We start from the raw sequence: 25,472 nt of genomic DNA, 5'->3' as shown, positions 1-25,472 counted from the left end.
AAACTTGAAAATTAAGGAATAATTTACCAGCTGTCTTAGAGAGATGTGGGCATCTCAGCATTACCTCCTATTCTTCTGCAAAAAGGTACTCCGTCTTCTCTAAGAGATGAGTACAGTTGGATTTTGCCATAAAGTAGCTAAGAATAAGTGCCGAATGAGGAAGGAATTACTGCTGGTGAAATTATATATACAATATATATTTTTGTATATAACAAAATAACCAGTCCCTAATCCATCAGGGGACTTGCTCCAAGTTCATTTCCTTTATGTTGGCCTTTAGTGCGTTAGCTTTGAGCAGAAAAACGTTAATGTGTATATAGGGCACAACTAGGGGATCGGCAATGGCAGGGTAACTAGTGGTCTGTGAATCCCCAGCCTGCAGCTGGAGCACCAACTTGCTGCTTTACGCTGGTGGAGCACGGCTGGACCAGCCTTTTAGTCTTGTCCTTTTACATCCTAATCCACCTGCCTGTGAACTGCTCATCTTCAGGCTCCAAGACTAAACCCTTTTCTGAGCTAAAAAGAAATCTTTTCTGGCTCCTGAAGACATCCATTATGTGTTTCCTTATAGGAACTAATAGTTCATTTCTTCTTTCATTGTGTTGTGGGCATGACAAAGTCCACCTCGTGAAGTGAAGGGAGTCTAGGGCCAAGCCAAGGCAGCTCTCATGCTGAGCTGTACCTTAAAACCCGTGTGAGAGAACCTTCGGAAGGAAGCTGCTCATTCAATGGTTCTGCGTAAATGCATGCTTAGATAATGTCAAATGAGTTGGCATTTGCTGGTTTCCAGCTAAGTGTGAGTAATGGGATGCTCGAAGGTGGGTGTAGAAGGAAAAAGTGAAGTCGTATGGTAATTTTATAAATGGGTTCTGTGGGATCAATGATGTTAAAAGATGCTGAAGATCCGTTCAGATCCTTCTAAAGTTTTGTTCCTCTTCTTTTTGCACCTTCCCTAGTGCTATAAAGTATAATTTGACATTTACGGCTTGTGAATCACCTTAGCGTGGACCCAGGTTGTTTTTCAGCCTCTTCTTATCTTTTATTATTCACTTGAAATTAAGTGAGCCACTTAGTGTCTAATTACTTTAATTTGCATACTAATAAACTGAAGTGATGGTAACTGAGTTTGAAAAGCTCTCGGAACAGTTCTTGCGGAAGACAGGTAAAGTCTCTGTTAACAATTCATTCATAAACTATAGCTCTCATTATCATGGAGCATCTCGGATGCAAGGAGATTTGCACAGAATTACAAAAATGAGAAAATTTGCATATTCCGCCTGGAATGGTCTTTGTTCAAACAGGCAGGTCTCTGGTAAGAGGGGATTGCACTTCTGTATAGTGCCTCCTTTGCAACTTGACGGCCCTAACTGTTTCTTTTGGAAGCACCTTGTCCTTCCCCGTTGCGTGGCTGACCCTGCAGCGCTCCTGTGTGCCTCTGGCTCCTTGAACAGGATTTTGAGATAAAACTGTTCACTGTGATACATTGCATATTTTAGTCTTTGGAAGTGTAACTTCCCTAGCTAGAAAAGAAAATGTTACCCTATCAAAATGTAGTATTTTCTTAACCTGCTTCACTAACAGTGTAGGGTCACCTTTGCTTCAAACGGTTGTGCCTCCCTTTGACATTGCTGGCAATTATTTTGCCTTCATTGGTAACTGAATTGCCTTTTGTAATGCAAACATTTTAAAAGAGTTTCATTAACATGGTTCAGTCCCTGGGGCAAAAGCTTGCAGGCACCTCTGCCCTCTCGTGTCCAGATCTGCTCTCACAGAATGGTTGGTGATGGATGGTTTGCGCCTCTGGTTTGGACATCAGGGTGCACGGAGAGACTCCTCTGTGCACCTGCAGATTTCACTTTGCCATAAACACTCTTGATGCCACCAAAAAGTGGATTATGATACTGGCCTGCCCTTGTCTTATGCAAGCCAATCTCCAAGTTCTTTTTTCCTGTCTTAACTCATGGCTGCAGTTTTTCAGAGGAATTCTGAACAGATAAGAAGAAAGATGTGCAGAAAGGCATGTTTGAAATTAGGGCATGCCTTTCATCATTAAAGGTTTTTCTCCTGAAATCGTAAAAAAGTCTGCCTGTAATCATTTGGTGTTTTCTCAAAGTGAACAACTTTCACCAAGGAACTTGGCTTACGCTGTCCTGTAGAGCAGCCAAAGGAAAGGTAATATTTACCAGATTTAACATGAGAGATCAGTAGGAATGTAAATAGAGTAGTCCTTCAGAAGACACTGTAGTCAGCGCAATCATCCTGCCGCTTTGACAAATTCACTAACATCTGTTCTGGTGCCATTTCTGCTCTACAGACCTGCCATTAACCATGGAGAGGAAAGGGTTTTAATTAAATGAGCAGACTGACATGTTAAACTTTGATAAGATTGTGCCATCTGGGTGGGTTATATTTGCAATTCTCTCCACAGCTTCTTAGATTTAGGGTATAATTCAGCAATGCCTCATGCTCAGGTTATTCTCAGGTTGATGCACCAACCCTAGAGCACTGGGGTTACTAAGCCAAAGTGTCAGTATTTGTAACAAAATATGTATTGTAGCACCTTGTTTCTGAGCTACAAAAAAAAATATTATGGTTTTGGTTTTGATATTAGGTCTTGTTTTACTAACACATCGCTACCTAGTGCTAGCCACGACTGCTACTGTCGATTTCAGGTAGTACAAGGTATATAAAAATTATTTATTTACCATAACTAAATGTCAGTCAATAGTCAGTTTGGGCCACAGATGAAGAAACATTTAAGATATGCCTTAAGATCTTTGTGCTGTAAGATTTAAGATCAGCCACATTGCTGACGCTTTGTTGGCTGGCTGCTGCCATTCCTCAGGGTGGAAGAGTGGTGTGACTGGTGGGGGAGGCAAAGTCTGATGCTGGGGAGCTTCTGCCAACAAGAGACAGCATTTTAACTGACAGTGTAGTATAGAGACTGTGCAGGAGCCGCCTGTGTGGCTGTGGCTGTGCAGAAAGATGACTGTCCAGGCACAGCCACTATTGGTGGCAGTTCTTGAGAGATAGGCCAGAAGAGCTGTGAAATGGAGATTAATAACAAAACCCACATAGTTTGTTTGTTTATTCTTTGCTAGCAATGTATTGCTGGGTTCGTACAAAATAGTCAACTCAAGAGACGATTGCTCTTACTCAAATGGAAATTGATAAGTAAAATATTGCAGTGCTTTAAATGCATAAATGTGCCGAGTGTATTTAGTTTATGCTTTAGTATTTGTGATCCCTTCAACTTGTAATAGATTAGAGCAGGATGTGAATATGATGAGATGTGGTTATAAATAAAAGGCTTTTATAAGTTCAGAGAAAATCTTTACAACTCAATTGTGTAAGGAGGTTCAATTCTCAGGAAGGCCAAGAGGGAAATCAAGTGATAATTTTAATCCAAAATCAATTTTATTTAGGTTTTTTAAGCATGCTGATCCAACTTTTTCATGCAACAGTCTGTTAAAATAGCAAGTGTATTGTGGTTGGTGTGTTACTTGAATTGAGTTCCCCCTTACACAGAGCTGAAATAGCTGGTGAACAGATGAAGCTTTTTGGGAGCTGGTGCTGCTATACTGGTACACTGACCTATTAAGCTCAGGTAACTCATCTGTCTGCCAATGCTCTTATCTCCAAGTGAGATCATCTTTCTGCTGTAATATGTGAGCTGATGCTAAAAGGTGCTGTTGCAAAATGCTGCCTGCTTCCTGCCTTTTCAGCTGCAGGATGGCGTCTCAAGTGTTGCAAGAATCTAAACAAAAGGGTTTGTCAGAACTTGGATATTTAAATGCCTTAAAAAGATTGAATGACTGCATGAGAAACTATGGATAAAATCTAGTAGTCTGGGTAGAGTGCAGGAACACAGCTTCACATTCTCTTCCCTGATAATGGCACTTGGTAAAAATAATAACTTTGACTTCAGATTTATGCATCCAGTTTCTTCAAAATGCAACAGCTATGAATCAGGTTGTCTTTGACCAGCTAGGCCACCTTTTGTCCAAGAGGTAGCAAGCTTTCTGGTAAATACCCACAACTTGCACTGGTTTTGGTCTCAGTTTTTGTGTAATCACTGTAACCACAGGAATTTGTTGAGCTGTTTTAGTTTGTTTGAAGGAAGGATGTCAACTAAGACAGGCATGTTTGTGAATCCTGATGATGCCGGACCGTAGCTCATCTAGTACTTGGAAGGACACCGCGGTTTTGTAAGTGCTGTTAATCTGGCTGTAATACCATGCTTGTGTACACATTTTGTCTGGAGGCTTTAGGAAGAAAGCAATATGAGCATCAAATAAAGAAGTCGCTTGATACCAGATGTAGGTATAAAGCCAAGGAAGGGGGTAGAGAAGAATACACAAAATAGGGGAAATTTATGCTCCTGATTGCAAATGTACATCTGCAGTTTGGAACATGCCACGTTTGCAGTATTAATGAGAAATTCATGTATGTTTTTTAAGTACTCTAGTTGAAATTATTTAAAGGATCGTTACAGGACATAACATACCCTGTGCATTATACCCTGTCGGAAGGTTGCCCCTTGCTGTACAATTGCACCAGTTGGAAAAATTTTCGTTATTGTAGTACTGGCTGTTTCCAAATGTTATTAAACAGTTGTGTCTCCCAGTGTGATAGTGTGTAGGATATAGATACATATAGAATACCTGAGCCAAGGCTTTGTGGGTGCTTATACTTGTGGACTCTGTGTTATATGTGTGTTACATGGGGAGAACGGTTCTCCTTAGCACACAGTTGGGCCTGATTTTCCTTAGTTCCTAAGAGTTTCCAATATGCTTGTAATAGACACAGATGCACGTAGGACATAGCACCCTTCAGGGCGTTTCAGCTTCTTGGCACTCCATAAGGATTATGTGTTTGGGATGAAAGGGGAAAGAAATTGTGCTTTAGCTCCTTGGAAAAGTGTGCAGTTCATTGAAGTATCGGAAAAGGTTATCCAAACAGTCTAAGACCTTCTGAGCTTGGAAGTGTATTGTATTGGTTCAGGGGTGAAAAAAGTTACGTTCTTCAAGCCTCGTCAAAGTAAAAAGCTGGTAAATAACATTGGAGCTGCGATTCGATCCCCAAGCCCCTGTTTGTGTGTAGAATAGATCCTTCACGGAGTGCTGGCAGCAAGCCTAGATGTCTTCTGACAGGACTCTGCTCTCAGCATGTTTTGATCCTGCCCTTTAGGCGATACTCATAACTTCTTTCTTTGCTAGCCTGGACTGACCAAGAAATTAGGGTTTTCTGAGTAGCTGCTAAAAGTTGTGCAGCGAATGTGACAGCTCAGCTCCAAGAGCTAGCAAAAATGGACTGTTCAGGTAGGAGGCTCTTCGAAGTGATAAATTCCAGGTTTCCTCAGGGATGCCCACCCCATACTGAGCAAGCCAAATTGGAATTAAGATCACTGCTCCCCCCCACATTGACTGCAGAACAGGGATGTGTTTGCTGAGGGCATCTCTACCCTGGGCAAAGCAAATATGTAATTTATTATTTTTAGTCTGGTTAGCAATGGAGCAACAGTGGTGGAGTGAGTAGTGGTAACAGCAAGGGAATTGTTGCTGCATTACATTAGTTTTGCTATCTGTAGAAAGGGGATAAAAATATTTATGTGTCTACTGAAGCCTAGAGGAATAGTCTGTTTATCTATCTCCTTTTTCAAATATATTTTATTAGTATTAGCCATAGGAATAACTGTTTTTTTGTCTTAGTCCCAGGAAGATGGTAGATAATACCCAGTAGACCCTTATTATTTTAGGATTTACCTATGAGGGATATAGGAAATGAGTATTCACAACTCTTCTTTTGTCTCTGTTTATAAACTGCACAAAAGCACTTTCGTGAAGAGAAGCGAGATTTCTGCTTTCTTTCTGTGTTTTCCCTTGACACTTTCTCAAACTTAGAGCAATGCAAAGTATAGAAATCTAGCTTTACCTTCCAGCTTGCTGTCGAGTCCATGTTTTTGGAATAACTTACTCATCCTAGCTGTCAAATTGCAGCTGATGTGTCTGTGTGTGAGTTGGGAAGTGGTGATGCACAGCTCATTCTTGCCCTGTCCTCTCCTGGAAGCTTTGCAATAAATATGAGCTTGCATTACTCCATGCCCTAATGGGAAAAGAACAGTGTTTGATCTCCTGACAGAGACTAAGTTACACAGGATGAGACAGGTCACTTCTGGCATTGATGCTGTAATTTAGGAAAACTACCAGAGCCCATATGTATGATTTGTGTATTATTAACGTTTTATAAATTAGCTGTAAGTCACAGTTTTCTGTAGGACCTTTGAAGGTCCCACACATGACATAAAAAAACCCCAAGCGCTTTTGAGGAAGCGTGTTTTCACCCTCTCAGCAGAACAGTGGTTATCAGTATCTAGTTTAGCATGGCCCAGCAGAAATGATAGTATTGCCAAGCGTCTCTGAGAGTTGGCAGGTAACAAAAAAAATACCCAGGAGTTTTAAGAGATCAGAGATGCAGTGTATCTTCTGTAAATCTTTCTGTCCAGAACAAAAAGAAATAATGGGCCAAAGTCAGAGTCCATCCTCCACATGTGCCCTGCCCTTGGCCTCTTTTATTGAGCTGGGTATCAGAGGTGCTGCTGATTACCGTCATTTTTACGGCGATGCTTCTCCAGCAGCAGCGAGAGTGAAACCAAGGTCTAATTTCATCAGCGCTGCTTCGCAGGTGTCAGGCTATAGCAGGTTTCCATCATTTCAGATCGGGGCTCTTTTTGAACTGGTGACCCAAGAGGGAACAGCTTTAAAGAGCTGGATTCGTCACTGTGGTATTGCAGATGAACTGTACCCCTGGTGGCACATGTCGCTGAGCTGCTGGGAAACAAACCCTGTGACTTGCTGGATTGTGCTGTCTGTGTTTCCCAAAGGCAAAAATTTGAGAGATTTTTCCATGTAAGAGCAAGTGATGTGTTTTTCTGGCTCACCTAGAGGGTTGTTTTTCATGGTCGAACCTCAAAACCATGTTAAGTTTCAAAACCTCTGCTTATTTTCTGATTTCCTCTCTGCATTTGAAACCGAGACGGTACTGTAACCAGCATTTCGCAGTGATGCAGAAGGAGACACAGGTGGAGCAAGTGTATGGCCACTTCTCAGCATATATATGACTTGATTTTGCTTAAGTACCTGAAATACCGAAGTCCATCCTTGATTATGTCAGACAAGATGTTAGTGGCACATGTAATAAAGTGCCAAGTTACTACTACAGAGAATATGCTCCATCTTCTCTCATGTGCTCTCCTTGACTCAGAGTTGACCTGATTGTGTAATAAGCTTTGAATCCACATCTAAGCTTTCTGAATTCCCCATTTAATTAATATATTCTTGTTTACTCATTTTTTTAAACTAAGCAAATAACAGCTGCTGTTTGTCAGAAGTACAGATGCGTTGCACAAACACCATACTTTCCCAGCATCCAAACTGGAAGTGAGTTTGTCTGAAGTGCGATTTGTGTATAAATGTGTTTATGAACCTGTGCACTTGAAATGTAACCAACAGATGTAAGAGGAAGATAGAAAAGATGTTGTCCTTATGGATTACATCAACACAATAATTTTTTTCTGGTGTTTTCTTCCAGACCTGCTATAACATTTCTCATGTCTCCCATTCCCCTTAGGAGTAAGCTCTTTGAAAAGTAGCGTGTTTTGGCAACTCCTTCCCTCCTGGAGAGGGTTTCTCTAAGTTGCAAGGCAGAACAGCAGCCAAAAATGTCATTGGGCGAGTTAAATGGTTGTGCAGCTGAGAACCCTTCGCATGGTACAGCTGACAGAAGCTTCCATGAGAAGATACCGATATATCTTATTCAGAGTTATTTGGGCATCCCTGTGGGCTGCACGAATACAACCAACTCAAACCCCAAATGCACAAACATGTGGAAAAATACTCATTTCTTACATATCAGCTGAATTGGATTTGGACTGCAGTGAAGTTGGAAGGAAATGGAGGAAAGCACATGGGAAGATTTACTCCTGTGTCAGAATATGCAAAACCAGATGCTGCATCTGTATCTCACAGGAAATCATTTTGGTGCCTGATTCTCATTTTCTGTGATTGTAATCTTGTCTCCCTCTTTGTATGTCCTTTAGTTTGCAGCTATGGTTGTGCATGTGACTGACTTTTCACCTACCCGTGGAATGTGTGTAACACAGTTTTACCCAGTAGATTAACCAAAAGAACAGTTTGACTTCTCATAGGAACGTGTAGTAATGTCTGTCATTGTATTGCTGCTTTTAGTAGTTTTGAGGGCCAAGCAGATAGCTTTACTTCAATAGAGATTATTTTATTGACAGCTAGACTTGCTGCTAATGTGGAGGGCAGACCCAAATCTGTACATCCCTGCATTTTCTAGGAGCTTTTAACAGAAGTGTTACCCAAAGTGTTCTTGTCACACTAAATTCCCTAAGCAGTTGGGTACCGATGGGTACTTTAAAGATTCCCCTCATTAGTATTCTGTAAGTAGCTATGCTGCTTAGCTGTCTTCCTTCATACCTCATTCCTTAGTATATATGTGATCATACTATTAAAAATACGTCATAAACCACAAGGGATATGCTGGCCAGCTAAATTTACATTAGCGTATGATCCTTACAATTCACATTTCTGGGTGTTGCTGCCTTTTCACATGGGTGTAGCCCAGCTGACACCTCTGAAAACGTTCCTGCCTTAACCTACTTAAAATGAAGGGAGGAAGAAGGTCAAGTCCCATTTAAGCATGCACTATGAAAAAAAATGCTTTCTGAAGTCACATGAAGTATTAAAAATAATCCCAGTGTGCTCAGTTACAGTTGCTCCAGTAATAACGAAGGATCTTTTCATTGGGACATTGGAAATTTGAGGCAAATACTTTAAACAGCAGACCCTGGACCTTAGAGGCAGAGCAGAAATTACTAAGCAGTGTGTTTCATCAGGTAAGAAATGTAATTTATTTCTGGTGATGGTACTAGGGAAGAAAGCAAAATGTCTGGCGAAACAGTCCCCCTTATCTTGGCCAGCTGGCAGGAGAGGAAAACTTCTGAAACAGTCTGGATGCAGCGAGCCGCAGTCGGGATGGTGACATTTGCAGGCAGTTAAGTTGGTAAGTTTCCCATCGCCCTGTCCCTCCCCTTGTTCCCTGCCCACCTACACACACAGCTGCTCCCTGCCTGGGCAGCCCTGGTGTCAACCGATACTCAGAAACTTCAGGCACGCAGCCCCACGGTGCTGTGGCCGGTGCTGGGGCAGACACAGAAACACGTGCTGTTTACAAAAGATTGTTCTAAATGTTCCCTGGTGCAACAGAGAGGAGAAGTGCGAGACGACAAAGGGGACTGATATTTCTTGCCTTCTCCATGGACTGCAGGAAAGGTGGAAGGCTATTTATAGTGTAATTCTTATTGAAGGAATTCAGAAGCTGGGAGCCTGATCTCTGATGTAGTGTACTTTGTAAGGCTATTGATTTGCTTAGGGGAAATGTGTAATTCATCATTTACACACAGAAATGGTGTTTATTTTCTGCTTGAATTGGTGTGCTTGATCAGGAGCCGTAATTCCTGTGCTTTAGAAACTATTTTAAAAAAGCCAAGGTCACCTAAGTGTAACTCACTCCTCTGCTTTTACACAGTGTGACGACTCAAGGTTGTGATTTAGACACTGAATAGGTTTTGAACGTTAGTTGTATGTTGGTTGGGGTTTTTTTGAGTTACTAGACCAGTCCTTCGGAATATGGAGTTATGTTCTGTATCATGCTTTACACTTTTCACCGGTGCTTAATCTTCACTTTTTGGTGGTGGTGTTTTCCATAAGTCATGCTCCCATAGCATCTACCCTGTTCCCTCTGTGTTAAGATGTAAATACACACACCCAATTAGAAAAATGTTGGGGAACAGAAACAGCATTGCTGAGCTTCCCACAGCAAATCGCAGAGTCCGCTTACCTAAGGATGTGAATGTGACTTTGCCATGTTAATGACCCATTCTGTTGCTTTTGACAGTTCTGCAGGTGGGCAAATTGAGGCATCAAAGCAATTAGAAGGTAATAGCTTCTAAATTTGTACTGGGAGCAGCGATTTATCTGAGTGGTGATCATTTGCATTCAGAGTCTTCACTTGTGAGCCCCCAGTAGAACAAGTGGCCAGGGAGCTCTGCACACTTGTGGCACAATTTTCCCTGGGCTGCTTTGGTGTTCTCCCAAACCCAGCTGATTCGCCTCAGTGTGGTAATGTAGGAGATTCAGGCTAACCCCAGCTGGTAATGAGGAATCCTATAGTATGAAGCTTTAGAGGTTTTGTCTCAAATAGTTAAAAAACAACCACTGTTTTCAAGTGTATTCTTGGGCCCAGGAGGTGACTACTGCTCATACTCATATGCTTTTGACCAAACTATGCAGCAGAATTATGGGCTGGCTCCCAACCAAATTAATCTTGTAGTCTGTCCCACCACTGTATGGGACCGTCGTACTCTGAGGGATTTAGGTGGATGTTTAGAAGGTATTTTCTCAGGAGGACAGAGAGCTTTAACCTCAGCACTTCCAATGACGGGTGCTGCATACTTGCTGTGATGTGGTTCAGCTGTCTGCAGGGCAGTGGCAGCAGCAACCTCATTGCAAGTTCAGTAGTGAACTTATCTAAATCTTGGCAACCGTGGTCCTGTATTTCCACTCTTCCTTCCCTGCGTAGTGCCAGCCAATGTCTGACGCCTCAGGCAGTGGCTGCCTCTTGAATACTTACATCACTGGCCCACTGTTGAACAGGAGCGGTGAATTAGTCACCAACAACAAAGCTGGAAAGGCAGAGGTTCTCAACACTTACTTCACCTCTGTCTTTACCAGCTCGTTGGGCCTTGGGAACGAAAGTCCAGGCTGAGGCACACACAGACCCACCGTCAGTGGAGAAAAAGTTGGTATGTGAACTGTTACAGGAACCTGACCCCTACAAATCACTGGGCCGTGACAAGAGCCACCCGGGGGTGTTGAGAGCTGGCTGGTGTCATCATGAGGCTGCTCTCCATAATCTAAGAAGTTGTGGAGATGGGGGGATGTCCCAGAAGACTGGCAGAAGGCTAATGTCACGCATGCCTACAAGAAAGGCTTATAGGAGTATCCAGGAACTACAGGCCCATCAGTCATACTTTGGTCCCTGGGAAAGTTACGGAACGCATCCTCCAGGGGCCCATCACAAGTCAAATGAAGCACGTGGCTGGGAAAAGCCAGCGCGGATTCACCAAGGGCAAGTGGTGCTGGATGACCCTGATCGCCTGCTACGACAAAGTAACCTGCTCGGTGGATGTGGGGTGAGCGGTGGTCATTGTCCGCCTGGATTTCTCCAAGGTTTTCCATACAGTTTCCCACAGCCTCCTCCCAGAGAACCCTGGGCAAGTGTCCGTGCGGTGGGGGAGAGCTGGGTGACAGGCTGCACCCAGAGGTGGTGGCAAACGGCTCCTCTGCAAACGGGCAGCCTGTCACAAGTGGGGTTCCCCAGGGATCGATATTGGGCCCAAGGGTGTTTCACGTCTTCATAAGCGATCTGGATGGTGGGATCAAGTGCTCCCTGATGAAGTTTGCCGGTGGTACCAAACTGAGTGGGGAAGCGGACGCTTCGGAAGGGAGAGCCACCCTGCAGGAAGGCCTGGATAGGCTGGAAGAGTGGGTAACGAGAACCTTATGAGGTTCAACAAGGACAAGTGTAAGGTCTTGCACCTGGGAAAACATAACCCCGGAGTGCAGGACAGGCCGGGATCTACCCGGCTGGGGAGCGGCTCTGTGGAAAGGGACCGGGGGATCCTGGTGGACACCAAGCTCAGTGCGAGTGAACAGCGCGGCGCTGCGGCAAAGCCAGCCGTCGGGGTGCTGGGCTGCATCGACAAGGGCATCGCCAGCACAGGTAAAGAAGTCACTACCCCCCTTGGTGCTTTGTGAGGCCACACCTGGAATACTGTGTTCAGTTCTGGTCCCCGCTGTACAAGAAAGATGGGGACAGGCTGCAGAGGGTCCAGAGGAGGGGCACAAAGATGACCGGAGGACTGGCAAGGCTGCCGGGTGAGGAAAGGCTGCGAGGACTGGGGGTGTTCAGCCTTGAGAAAAGGCCGCTCAGGGGAGACCTTATCACCGTGTTCCAGTATTTGAAAGGTGACTGCAAAGATGGAGACTCCCTTTTTACAGGGAATCACATGGAAAAGACAAGGGGTAATGGGTACAAGTTACTTCTGGGAAGATTCTGGTTGGACACTACAGGAAAATTTTTTGCAATGAGAACGATTGGAATTGTTCAACCATTGGAATGATCTCCCCAGAGAAGTCGTGGATTCTCGAACACTTGTAAGATTTGGCTGGACAGGGTTCTGGGTCATCTTGTTTAGACTGTGTTTTTGCCAAGAACGTTTGGACCAGATGATCCTTGAGGTCCCTTCCAACCTGTTATTCTGTGAGCACTCCGTAGATGAGTGCGCTGCAGGAGAAGCAGCTGCAGAAAGCTGGCTGTTCAGGGGGGTATGGGTGATATTTGTAGCTCTCTTATTGCCCCTTTGACCAGGTAGCAAATTGTGAATTACTGAGAAAAACAATATTGAATGGTATACTTGCTCAACATGACTGCAAGCGGCTGTGACCCAGGGCTGTGTTCATATTAATGGCAGCGTTCTCCTTGATTTCGGCAGGGAAGGAGCTGCTGTGTAGCAGCAGAGTATGATGTATTGGAAGGGGAATATTCCCCTCCTCTGGTGACTTCACACGGTGCAGCTGGTCCTCAAATATGTTTTGAAGTAGTTTCTCATTAGGATCAACTCATGAGAAGTAGCAGATGGCAAAGTGAGGCTAAATTAGCGAGAACTTTGCGTTCTCTTAATGCTCTTTCTCTCTATAAATAATATTTGGGGAGTGGAGCAGGAATGAAGACGCTGTTATGTTTGTGGCTACCTCTGCTGCTATGTATGTTCTGTGCTGCCGTGCAGCATGTTTTGTCAGCAGTGAAAAGGAGGGGGAATTTGGCAGCCTTTTCACAAGGGCAAAAATATTGCAGTTCTACTGCAAAACAAATAAAATCGAAGCGATGTTCAAAGATATTTGAGAGGAAACAAAAATGTGGGAGACAGTTTTACATTAACAGCCAAACAGGCCACATAACCACCTTTGATCTTTTTGGTTTCAGCTTCTTCCTAAGAAAATCAGTGAAATGAACTAAAACCAGTATCTCTCCTCTGATATTCCCAGTAATTCTCCAACTTCACTTTCATCCTAAAATTTTCATTTAAAATAAATGTATCTATATGTTTCTCTTAATGTGTGGTGGTGGTGGTGGTGTGTGTGTGCGTGCATATATGTAAATATGTATGTACAGTACTACTGTAGCCTGGAGAGCTACTTCTGGAAAGCTTCTCTGGCAGCAGCTGTTTATTTGTTGAGGTGAAGAAAGTAATTGTCTTGCAAGTTTATGCTGACTTAAAAAGTCACTAAGTGTAGTCATATAGGGACTCAGCGTAGCACAGACTGACATTATAGATGCTATCTGCTCACTGGTGTGTATTATGTGATATGAGTCTGGATTTCTAGATCCCTTTACAAAGTAACATCCACTGGCAGTAGTAAGACTTAACTCTGTGGTTCAGGCATCCTGGCTTGCTTTCAGGTGTTCTCTGGTACCCGCTTCACAGCTGAAGCAACTACCTGGAAAATGATTGTGGCTTTAAAAGCCTTTTAAAATGCTGTAAGTGGTTGTTGCCAGCCGTCAGCTGTACCTTTTCATTTTTTGGCTTATCCACCTGTATGGCACTGTGGGAACGTGGGTGAGTCTGGTATGTGCTGACTGGAAGATTTGCATCGAAATCTGCTTCTGGGATCCGAGCTTGGACATTGGCAGCAGCAGCACTGGCATCTGTATCTTGAATGACATTCTTTGCAACCTTTGTCTTCAGTGATTGTTTTCAGGCCACAGTAATGAAAAGCTTTGCAAAAATAATTCCCTCTGAGTTTGTTTTTTTTTTTTTCCTGGACTTGTTGACCTATGCCGTAAACTTTCATACTTTCATATGCAGTGTCCTTATGGGCCACTTTGTACTCTTTTCTGTGGACCTTATTAACAGCTCTGCAGGACAGGTGCTTCTGTTAATCATCCTCTTGAGGTGTTAGCCAGAATGAAATTCTGCTCTGTTTCTCGTGCTAGCGCTAACTCTGCAGTGGAAGCAGGTGCTCAGACTATTAAAGACAAACACCAGCAAACTGAAAAACCCAACAACGTGAAACTTTGTTTTTCAGAGAGGCATACGGATCTCTGAACAGTCTAGAGACTGCTAAGGAGATAGACTTCCTCCAGGGATCTTTTATCATAAAAGCAGCTTAAGTGACTCACTCTTTCCCAGAGGATATTCTTAAAACAACTCCACTCATTTTGTCTTTTAGCAGTCAGAAACAGGATTTGTTTTGTGCTTTCTTAAAAGAAAAGAACATATTTCAAAAAAAGTCAATTGCTGTATTTCCAGGAAGATCTGGGCTATATTTGATAGTAAAGGTCTGTACAGCTCACTAACTCATGGGCTGACTGGCACTATGTTCACTCAAGCAAGTGCTTCAGTGAAAAATTCAGCACTATTTTTAGTTCTCTTACAACAAACCACTTGATTGTAAGGCCTGGGGAACTGCGACATTGTGATTGCAAAGGGTCTCCTGGAAAAGGCAGGAGGACAAGAGACGGCAGCGCACAAGCAACGCCAAGGACTGCCAGCTGATGCAGAGGAGCACACATCACAAGCAGGTATTTTAAATCGTCTTATAACCCTGGGTCTGCTCACAAAATGAATTTGCTGGTAAGAGACAGGGCATGAAAGCGTTAGCTGGCTGGCTCTATCTGCTCCTGCCCTTAAAGATTTCATTCCATAAATTCCTGTCCTGACCGTCGGCTTTTAAATCGTCTCTTCTCATTTCCTAGCCTTTTCTGGGATTTTACAGGATCTTGGGCAAGTTAGCAAAAGACCATAAACGAGTTTCTCAAAGCGAACGCATTCTGCTTTTAAAGGAATACAGCCGTTGCAGCGCCCGGGTGAGTAGCATGTAGGAAGTACTACACTCTGTTCCTCTCTGCTAACTGCATTAACTTGTAAAAGAAAATAGTCTGCCTTTGACCAGCCAGCTGGCTGAGGAGGGTTTGATCAGACCTGCCTGGGGGGTGGAGGGCTTGCTGGCAAACTCCGCGAGTGTGTGCCTGAGTGTGTGCCTACACGCGTCGGCTCAGCCCCGGTGTTGTGGTCTCCCCATGGCAGCCCTCCTGACCCCCGCTTGTCCCCGCGGTGCTTCCCGCAGGTTGGTCCCAGGCGAGGGAAGCTGGCCCAGGGAGGTTTGGGGCTCGCTCCTCGGGTGTCTCGTCCCCACCCTCGCGGGCCCCCCGCAGCACTGTGTCCCGAGGGGCGAGGTGGTTGCCATTCCTGGGCGGTGGAGTCAGGGAGAGACTGCTGCCAGCCGGCAGATAGCGGGAGCAGGGGCCGGGCTGGCCGTGGCTCCTGGCAGCCCCGCAGGCACTGGCAGTCACGCCAGAGGTGCCCGCGCCGGCGCTGACCCTGCTGCCAGCCTGTGCTCGTGCCAGGTGAGAGCTCAGAGCTTCAGATTTATTTCCTAGACCGACACTAGTACGTGTTGTGTCACAGCCTGTTGTGATACTGCTAGAGAGACGAGCTGTCGGATTTTGGCAGCGTCCTGCCCACCACCTCCTCAGTTCACAAGGGCTGATCCTGCGTAACAGCTTTGAAGCCTGCTTTGTTTTAAGAGAGAGGATTTCAGCCTGCTGGTCACACAGGAGCTCCCAGCTTTGCCAGAGTGCTGGAGCAGCGGCTGGAATTAGGCAAGGAAACTTTTGCATATGCAGTATACCTTGGGTAGTGCTGTCTTGCGTTTTCACCTTTTTGTTTTAGCTCGGTTGTGCAGCGTTTGCAAATTCCTTGCTTCAGGGTCAGACCCCGACTTTGGGGTGAGCCTTGATGCAGTTTAGTTGCATTGCTGTGTTATAAAATAACTACTCCTGTTTTACCCTTAATGATACCATTACCTTAAAATAGACGCCTCCTCTTTTGAGTTGTTTGGTAAAGAATGCAGTGAAGGGGAAGTGTTGAATTCCCATGAACTCTTGTGTTTAAAGATCCTGCCTAGCTTTCAGCGTGCTGAGCTGCTGCAGCCTCCTCTGTGTACTAGAATGGCTGTTACCGAAATGCACTGTTCTTGCACCACGCTCTGCACTGCTGTGGTCGTGTTCTCTGTCTCAGCTATGCTTTAGGTGCATTTGAAAAGACAGGTGAAGCAGCAGTTTCATAATCGAGTTTTCAGTGTGTTCTCACTGTATGAGTGCATTGTGCATAAACAGGGCAGATGGTGCAGGCAGAGTAGCTCTAGCATGCCTTGGCTTATGTTTGCATGAACTGAGTTCAGATAGTTAGATAATAATCAGAATGTTCATATTCAGTTAGATAATTAATGGTTTTGGGCTTGTTTAAAACAAACAAACAAACCCTGTTTTGTTCTCATTGATTCTGGCCAATTCAGATTTTTATTCTCCAGAAACAGACTTCAACACTGCTGAGTTGTCAGTCTCAGCACTGGTTACTACAATGAAGGCAAGTGGAATGAAGAGTCAGTTACTCCATGCCCTGAATTCAGTAAACTTGAGTCTGAGTTGTCTGGAACTTGTTATACTTTCTGAGTAAGGAAGATGAATGAGTTGGGTTTTCTTCTGGAAAAGGTAGAAGTGGGTGAGATTTCATTAAAACTTCAATGACAAATGTTATAGCGCTATGGCAAATAGCATTTCTCTGGGAGACACTGTATGTGTCTGTAGGTTAAAGCTGTTCATGGTGATCAGATCCATGTACTTCACCAAATTGCTGGAAAGCTTGGCTGGATGTTTCTTAATCAGCATTTTATCTTTCTGTCTTCCTCCTCCAGCTATCCTGAGTGTTTCATGGGCAGGTACCAAACAAACCACTTCTGGAAACACTCGCCAGTATGTCTTAGTGCCACATTTGCATTTGCACAAAGGATACTTCTGCACAGTACAGTTCCGAAACCTTTTTAGGTGACTGATGCGCTATATGACTAGTATGTGCTAGAATCAGCTCAGCGCCCGAGACAGTCCATGTGACTTACTGCATCATCTAATCTTGATATTCCTGTACCTCTGTATTGGAAAGAGGTACCTTAAAGCAAAAGATGAACAGTTATTTTCAACTACCTACAGTTATTGCCAGCTACCCTGCTTGAAGGCAGCCCAAAACAGCAGCAGTTGAGTTGGTTTTTGGTATTGTGAATGGTGCAATATGAGAGGTAAGAGGAAAGTAGTTGGAATGCTCCTGGGAGCTATTACAAAGTGAGCATGTGCTTACAGAGTGTTTGGATATAAAATCTCTTTTATCTCTTCCCCCAGACCCTTAAGCCTTTTAATTAGGTCAGTGGGTGAGATGCTGTCATGCCCTGAGCACAGCTGGAGGAGGTGGTACTGCAGGGTGTTGTAGCACCCCTGTTCTGGAGCTGGTTATGGATATTGCAGAGCTGCTCTCCCCTGCTCTGCAGGTGCCTGCCACTGCCTCCTGCCATCTCTTTCGAAAATGGGGTTACGCATCTACTTTAACATCTGTGCAGGCTCAGAGATGGGACAGAAATCTTAGTTCAAGGAGATGCAGTATCCTTCTAGCTTTATTGTTTCAGTTGGGATAAAAAAGTGATGGATTGCACATGAGCTCTGTACCTGGTAGCTCTTGCAGACTGTAAATCCAAGCAGTGCAGCTCAAAAGCAAACTCTGAAGTCTGGACTAAGTTTGTCATTTAAATGTCAATTCAAAGAAATACTGGTTTCTGATCTATTGGTGAATCTGAACAGTTGTCAAATTAATTCTCTTTTCATGTCCTATAAGTGCGGAGCTGTAAATCACAGTTACAAATTTGGTTTAAAACTGCATTCTGTTTCTGTTTTTGTTATTTCCCCCCCCGAACTTTGTTAGCTAATTTTAACTAGAAGTAGCTGATTAATTAAATGTCATTTTCTAATGAGTCCAGCTCATCCTTCTTAAGCCAAGTCTGATACAAACCCAAACTCATTCTAATCCTTAAATCATTAAATTAAGTCATTGACTTTTCTGTCTGTGAATGTCAGATGGTAGCAGGTTACTGAAGTACTTAACCTGAACATTATCCATTGACTGCAGCGCTCTCTTCTTCCAAGGCATATTTATGAAGTGCTTTAATGCAGTGCATGTAAAAATTGCAAGTTCTCACCATTCATGGAAGAAGAGCAGTTATAGCCTGCTTTTGGGAACAGATCTTGTGAAAAATACATTTTTGATTTAACTATGAAAGCGAGTGGCAGACTGCCAAAATGACCAGGTCATTCAGGTTGTTACAAGAGCTGCTGCACCTGTGATGCTTCTGAGAACCTTCTCTTTTTCCAGGTATGCAGATAGATTCTTTACTCCTTGCGAAAACCTGACCCCAGCTGTGGGAACGGCGTTCTTGAAAACACGGCCACAAATTTTATGGTCAATGGAAAAGTAATTTTCAGACTCCCAGAGATTTTCCTGTCTGATGGTTGCATGCCAGCGTGCTGGGGACTGAACTGTGGGTCTCCAGGCCATGCATCATGGGTGTCTAAGGTCAGGAAGAAGAGGAAGGCTACTGACGTGAGGGTGGGAGCAGCACGCATCCCCTGAGGGCTGGCACAGAGCACCAGGTGCTGCAGCACTGGCCAGTGGGGTGCAGGATTCCTAGCCCACAGCCGTCGCCTGTTGTGATGCTTGGCCAGGAGCAGGCTTGTCTCTGCAGGTAACATCTTAACAACCCCATGGGCTGCCTGCACAGTGCAGTCACTAGGAGGAGTGTCTGCGTGGGAGGCATTGCTTAAGGAGGTGGTGTGGCAGTTATGAGAATATGCAGGTTGGACAGGACTGCAGATTGACGTTATTGGTAGCTTGTAAAGGTACCGAGCCAAACTTGGCAAGATTCATGTTGTTGTTATCAGTTTCCCAGTGCTGTTCTTGGATGGTACTGTCTTTGCATGTAGCTGATTTGACCAGTGCACTTTTCAGTCCATCTGGCAGCATGGTAAAGAAGTGGCCTCGCTTGCACACAAAAGTAAAAAGCTCAGCTTCTGTGGGTGGGAAAGATGTCAATGAATATCTGAACAGACATTTTACACTTACAATGAATAAAACTGAGGCAGCTAGAAGCAGTAAAGAATGTTTGTTAAAAACAAGTGTCATGTGCCTGGGAATAGGATAGACTAGAAGAGAATAGTTGAGTTGGAAGGGACCTACAACAGCCATCCAGTCCAAGTGCCTGACCACTTCAGGGCTGACCAAAAGTTAAAGCATGTTATTAAAGGCATTGTTCGAATGCCTCTGAAACACTGACAGGCCTGGGGCATCGCCCGCCCCCCAGGAAGCCTGTTCCAGTGTTTGACCACGCTCTCAGTAAAGAAATGCTTCCCAATGTCTGGTCTAAACCTCCTCAGATGCAACTTTGAACCGTTCCAGTGTGAGATAATACAGATAATACTTATCTATCTGTGTACTTGAGTGTTTCCTGAAGATGTGGTGTGGAAGAGCTAACAACATCGCATTGTTTCAGCCTCCCTGTTTACGTTCCGCTTCAGGCTTCACTTGGTTCAATTGGTTCTCCCCATGGGGTATCTCTCTTGCAGAAGAGCTGGATTTTTAACGAGAATGTATGAAGTTTCCAATATTAAGTAGACAAAAGCCCAAAATGTTTCCTATGGCAGTAAACCCCCACCATGCTTCTCTGTGGATTTTGAACGTCTGCCACTTGGGGAGCCAGTTGTTGTTGTTGTGTTACCAGAGGAAAGAGGTGGTGTGCACCCTGTGTGTGTGTCCTCCGCTGGCCTGCCACTGAGGTCTTTGTGTCGGTATAGAAGAAAAGGAGGGTTAGTGGCTTTCGAGCTTACTGTTACTGCACACTCCTAACATGAAAACTAATGAAATGATAGGGTGAAGGTGTAAAGTGTAGGGCCAGAGTGACTTAAAATATGGGAGAGATGGCCATGCAATTGGAGCTTGTAGTAAATAGTCAAAGATAAAATGGAAAAATCTGTATTAAAAGTGGTGTGTGCAATGTATTTAGGCACTCGGAATCAGGAGTTGTGGCTGCTTTGAATGAGAAATGGCTCTTCAGGAAATAATTTTTTCATTTAAGCTTAATTTGAGGCTTGAAAGTAGAATTCATTCTTGTGCAATTGGATTGAATGTTATATTTCCCTATTATACATCATCTTTTCTTTCTCAGACCCACAAATAGCTTTTTCATCCTGGTTGCTACTGGCAAAAGCCTGTAAATCAGATTTTGGGACACATACGAGTGAATCAGAAATGCTGTGGCTGGAAGCTTTGCCGTCATCAGAAGGAGATGCTGAAGCGATACAAGGTCAATCGGTCAGATTTAAGCAAAGTCAAACTTTTTTTCAGAAACAGCATGGTGACAGGTTAGTGCCAGCCACCTCACTGCTGAACCACAGTATCATCTGCCTTTCTGCAGCCTGTGTGAATGGTACCATGCACACTCTTTCTGTAGAAATTAGGTTGCACACCTTACGCGCTTCCCACATGTGTTGTCTGGTGGCCGTTGCTGGCAGGAATGAATCTTGAGCCACAACCTAGTGCATTTAAGTACTGACATCCTGAGGGGAACAAATGAACGTGGGCTTATCTTTGCCTTCTTTCTGCATCTCCGAAAGATGCAATGATAGACTGGGAAACATGCAGCTCACTTTGCTTTTCCCCCAGGGTACTCTGATACATGGCAAAGCCTGTGCCTTGTGGCTGGGGAGGTGAAAGGGAGACTGCTGCCCAAGAGCAGAGGAAGCTGTCAAGTGAAGCAAAAGAAGATGCTGAAATCCTTCATCATACAAGTTCTTACCTTAAACAGTCACTGTCTGGTCCCAAAAGGGTGTGAGGCCACTGGTGAGATCAGCTTTGTAAAGGGCTTTGGGTTCCCTGAATAGTGTGTTGTTCATCAGGGAAAAGAGGAAGGGTGACCGCTTAGGAGCTTCATCCCCTCTCCTGTGCTCCTCCCAACCTTACGAAACCTGATGTAACACTTCAAGGTTCACGTGTGGTATAGGGAGGAGAGTTAGGGGAAGGAAACAATGCTGTGGGGATTTAGGGCAGAGATGACAAATTACATAAACTTTCTGTAGCTTTAAAGGCACCCAGGTGAACTGCCAAAAGTGTTTGCTGGGCCAGCTCTCCAGCAGGAATACAGGTGCTTGCTGTGGCTGTTAAGGTAAGGTACCCAGGCTCTCCTTGAAGGGTTGTCCTCACCTGCCAGCCCTCCCTCTCTGGCTGTGTGGTCCTGACTGCATTTGCCGCCTCCTGCTTAGCAAGTGTCCTGAGGCAGCAGCAAGTTCTCATGAAGTGGTGCAGCCACTGCTATGTAATTATTACATCAAGGACTGTCAAGTATTTGCCCTTATCCGTGACTTGACTCGTGATGCTGGCTGGCAGCTGGCAGGTTTTTAAAGCTGGTGCATGCTATCTTGCTTTACAGCCGTACACGTGAAATGCCCTGGGGGGCAAAATCTGCCACTAACCTTGCAGATTGCTGCGGTAGAAGTAGCAGCCAGTCCCCTGCCCTTGCACATGCTTTCTCCTGTCCCTGTCTGCACGTTGCTCACTCCCCTTTGCAGCTCAGGAGATCCTGTCCTTCAACCCTGTAAGAACCCAGTCACTGGCAGCTTTTAGGTTCTGAAGTATTGAAAGGAGCTGATTTCTTTTTTTAACACTAAAACTTAAAGAGGCTTTTGCTTAAAGCTAGTGATAAGTAGTAGCGAGAGGCATTTTTACTTGTGCTCGTGTGGGACCTCACTGTCTTTTTATAGCGTCAAGCAGATAATACGGCAACATGTATAGTTAGCAGTTTCTGCCATGTATCTCTGATTGCAAATCGTCTTTAAACACATTCCTTCCAGTTCACCAAGTAGCATATGAAATTATTACCTCTCAGATTACTGTGTTGTAACATCTTAGTTAAGGTACAGTGGGAAAGCATGTAGTAATTTAAGTTACAACTTTTTTTCTTTAAATCTAAACAGGATCTTCATTTGACACACTTCGGATATGACCTTTGTGTCTCTGCTGGGTTGTTTTCTGGGTTTATGATGCACTGCGCATTCCTATAAAGCCCTTCACTGGGTGATCTTAAAGTCTTTACAAGCTTTAATTAACTGAAGGACTATGTCTCCCCTGTGAGGTCAATAAATAGTCTTAATTGCTTTTTGCAGAAAGAGGAAAATTCGGCAGAGAAATTTTAAAGGCAAAATTAAAGCTGGGCAAAAAGCTACTGAGGAGGTAGGAGCAGAGCCCACGATTCCCAAATTCCTGTTGATGTGCGCCATCCCCCTTTATTACATAAGCATGCCCAGGAAAGATGTAACCTCGCACAGTGAGGCAAGATGTAGGTCAGGTTTCCTTTGTCAGTACCTCTTCTGCTTTTTGACCTGTGGGTTGCCAAAAGCAACAAAAGCCTATGGATGAGGGATTCTTTTCAAAACTAGTTAAAAAAGCAACAAGCAAACCCTGAAAGCCTCATTCCCCTCTAAAGAGCTATTTTTAGGAAGCTAAAGCAAGGAAGAATACCCTGGGGTGTCTGTACACAAAGTTTCTGTCTGGCTGCCTTTGGACAGCTTAAGTTTTAATGCACTTGTCAGGCTGTCGCATTTGTGCCTGGTGAAAAGTGGGGACCAGACAGAGTGGACCATACTGATGGCACAACGCAGCTGCTGTGTGGTGTGCTGCCATGCAGGGAGGGGACAGATCCTTCTTCGAGGCTGCTGGTGCAAAGCCTATTAACTGGAGGTTTTGTGAAGAGGCAACGTGCGGTGTTAAGACGGCTCCTGTTCCCATTGTGATCACAGGATGTTGTTGACTCTGTCCTGAACAAAAAGGAAAAAAAGATTGCAACTGTATTGTCGCTGACCACTTTATCAGAAAAATGGCAGTGCACAGAGCTTGAGCTGAAGGTACCACATTTATTCATAACAATATGTAATAACCAGTTTTAAGGACCACCAAGGAAGGAAGCTTATCAGGGCATCATTGCTGATCTTCCGCAGCCGTGAAAATCCACTAGTTGTGTCTGTCACTTCAACTATGATCCATCTCACATATAAAATCTTCCTTATCCTTGGTTACCTGGTTATTTACTTTTGCTGAAGGTGGAATGACTCTAATGACACTGTTGAAAGGATTTTGAGGCTTTATTTTGCGTTTGAATGTCCTGAATGCAGGCTGTGTTCTCCTAATTAAAAAAAAAAAAAAAAAATCAAGAGGGATCAACACAAGCTGCTCTGTTGTTGAGAGAAAAGGGAAAAAGGTGCTCACGCTGGTGTAACAGTCGTGGGGCAGCAGAAGTGCCATGGGAAGGCAGTCCTCGCTGTTGGTGCTCTGAAACACTTCACTGGGAGCTGAAGCACTGGCTTTGTACAAAGCAGTCTCTTGATTGTGGAAGTTGCAAAGAAGCAGAGAGCAGCAGCTGGGCCAAATAAGGCAAAACCCTCGTTTACAGAAGTCCTTGGCAGTGGTTGTACTGTTTTCTTTTACTCAGCACGCATAAGCAGGTATAATAGTAAGTGCACTTGTGCAACAACAAAATTGGATGAGCTGATAAAGGTGAAATGAGAATCAATGAGGAGTTAACTCTTAGAGTGTTATTACTTTGATGTTTGCAGCACACATATTTTCTTTCTCTCCTATTCTTCCTAGAAAATGGACCCCCTTTTTTTTTCTACTGGGACTCTAGAAGGAAGGCTTAGACACAACTGATTTTTATTTCAGCTTGACAGATTAGTAATAAAACCATGTCCCTCCCACAGGAGTGGAGCTGCTTCCCGCAAGAAAGCCTCATTAAAGCAGTGGAGGCTGGAGGCATTATAGCAACAGATTTCCATGGCCTTGAACTCTGCTGCCACAGGATAGTTGTTCAGTTTTGAAAGAGCAGTTATAATTTTAAAATTGTTTTGAATTCTTGCCTTGAGACCATTTGTGTCGTTGATACAGATGGCTGATAGAGAAGAACTGTGATAGACTATGGGGTGAGTTAAGGCAGTATAAAATAAAACAAGAGAAGATGATGGTAATACTCACTTAAAACCAGAAAAAAGTAACGTCAGAATGAAGAGGGGCAGCCCCGTGATCTGGTATGTAAATACTGGGAAGCACTTTATTAGCAAACAGACCAACCCATACTCCAGGCCTGGTGTCACTGGCTGAATTCTGGGTTTTTTTGATTATGGGTCAGTTTATGTGGCACCAGGTCCCGTGGTGACAGATGGGGTTCACCTGTCTCAAAGTGGGAAAAGGATCCTAGGTCAGGAGTTAGCAGGGCTTGTTGAGTGTACTTTAAACCAGGTATGAAGGGGGAAGAGGGTAAAACCAGGCTCACTAGAGATGAGCCTGGGGGCAGCACGCCGTGTTGGAGGCGAGATCGATAGCACAGCTGAAGTGCATCTACACCAATGCCCGGAGCACAGGCAAACAGGAGGAGCTGGAAGACATTGCGCAGAGGGAAAACTATGACATAGCTGCCATCACAGAAACACAGTGGGATGTCTCACGTGGCTGGGGTGCTGCAGTGGGTGGCTATAAACTGCTCAGAAGGGACAGGCAAGGAAAGAGAGGCGGCGGGGTAGCCCTCTGTGTTAGGGAGAGTTTCAACTGTCTACAGCTCAATCATGGTAACAAGGTCAAATGCGTATGGATGAGGATTGGGGGAGGCCAACAAGGCAGATATCCTGGTGGGAGCCTGTTAAAGACCACCTGACCAGGATGAAGAGGGAGATGAAATATTCTAGAAGCACCTGGGAGAAGTCTCACTACTGCTAGCCCTTGTTCTCCTGGGTGACTTCAACTTACCAGTTGTTTGCTGGAAATACAACACAGCGGGGAGGAAAGAGTCTGGGAGGTTCCTGGAGTGTGTGGATGATAACTCCTGGCACAGCCGGTCAGGGAGCCAGCCTGGGGAGATGCCCCGCTGGAGCTGCTGTTCATGAGCAGAGAAGGGCGGGTGGGTGGTGTGGTGGTTGGAGGCTGTGCTGGGCACAGCCATCGTGAGATGGTAGTTTTTAATTCTTGGAGAAATAAGGAGCGGGGGGTCAGCAGAACCGTTGCCTTGGACTTCCAGAGGGCCGGCTTTGGCCTGTTTAGGATCCCGGTGGACAGAATCCCTGGGCAGGCAGTCCTGAAGGGCCCAGGGGTCCAGGCAGGCTGGGCATCCTTCAAGACGGCAGGAGCTGGCTGTCTGTGTGTACCGAAAGACAAGCTGGCGGGGGAGAAGACTGGCCTGGCTGAACAGAGGGCTTTGGCTGGGACTCAGCAGGGAAAAGGAGAGTTTACCACCTTTGGAAGAAGGGGCAAGCAGCTCAAGAGGACTGTAAAGAAGTTGTGAGGTTATACCAGGAGAAAATTAGAAAGGTAAAAGCCCATTAAGCTGGCCACTGCTATAAAAGATAACAAA

General features: G+C 44.6%; 1 protein-coding gene across 8 annotated transcripts in view; it reads left to right on the top strand.

The window, feature by feature from the left end:
• The window catches only part of ARHGAP24 (Rho GTPase activating protein 24), a 225,564-nt gene that overhangs the window by 124,195 nt on the left and 75,897 nt on the right, over positions 1–25,472 (top strand). Inside the window, exon 1 of one of the 8 annotated variants that reach the window (XM_027797607.2) lies at positions 14,580–14,730. The exons of 6 other annotated variants lie outside the window; for them this stretch is intronic. The gene's annotated coding sequence lies outside the window, so the exon portion shown is untranslated. Of the gene's footprint in view, positions 1–14,579; positions 14,731–14,885; positions 15,016–25,472 lie in introns of those variants that run through there. One more of the 8 variants, XM_027797608.2, reaches the window with a different exon arrangement.

This window comes from Falco cherrug, chromosome 1, assembly GCF_023634085.1.
Source record: "Falco cherrug isolate bFalChe1 chromosome 1, bFalChe1.pri, whole genome shotgun sequence".
NCBI classification, from domain to species: domain Eukaryota; kingdom Metazoa; phylum Chordata; class Aves; order Falconiformes; family Falconidae; genus Falco; species Falco cherrug.
Note: the sequence above shows the minus strand (reverse complement) of the source record. Positions and strands in the feature narration are given on the sequence as shown.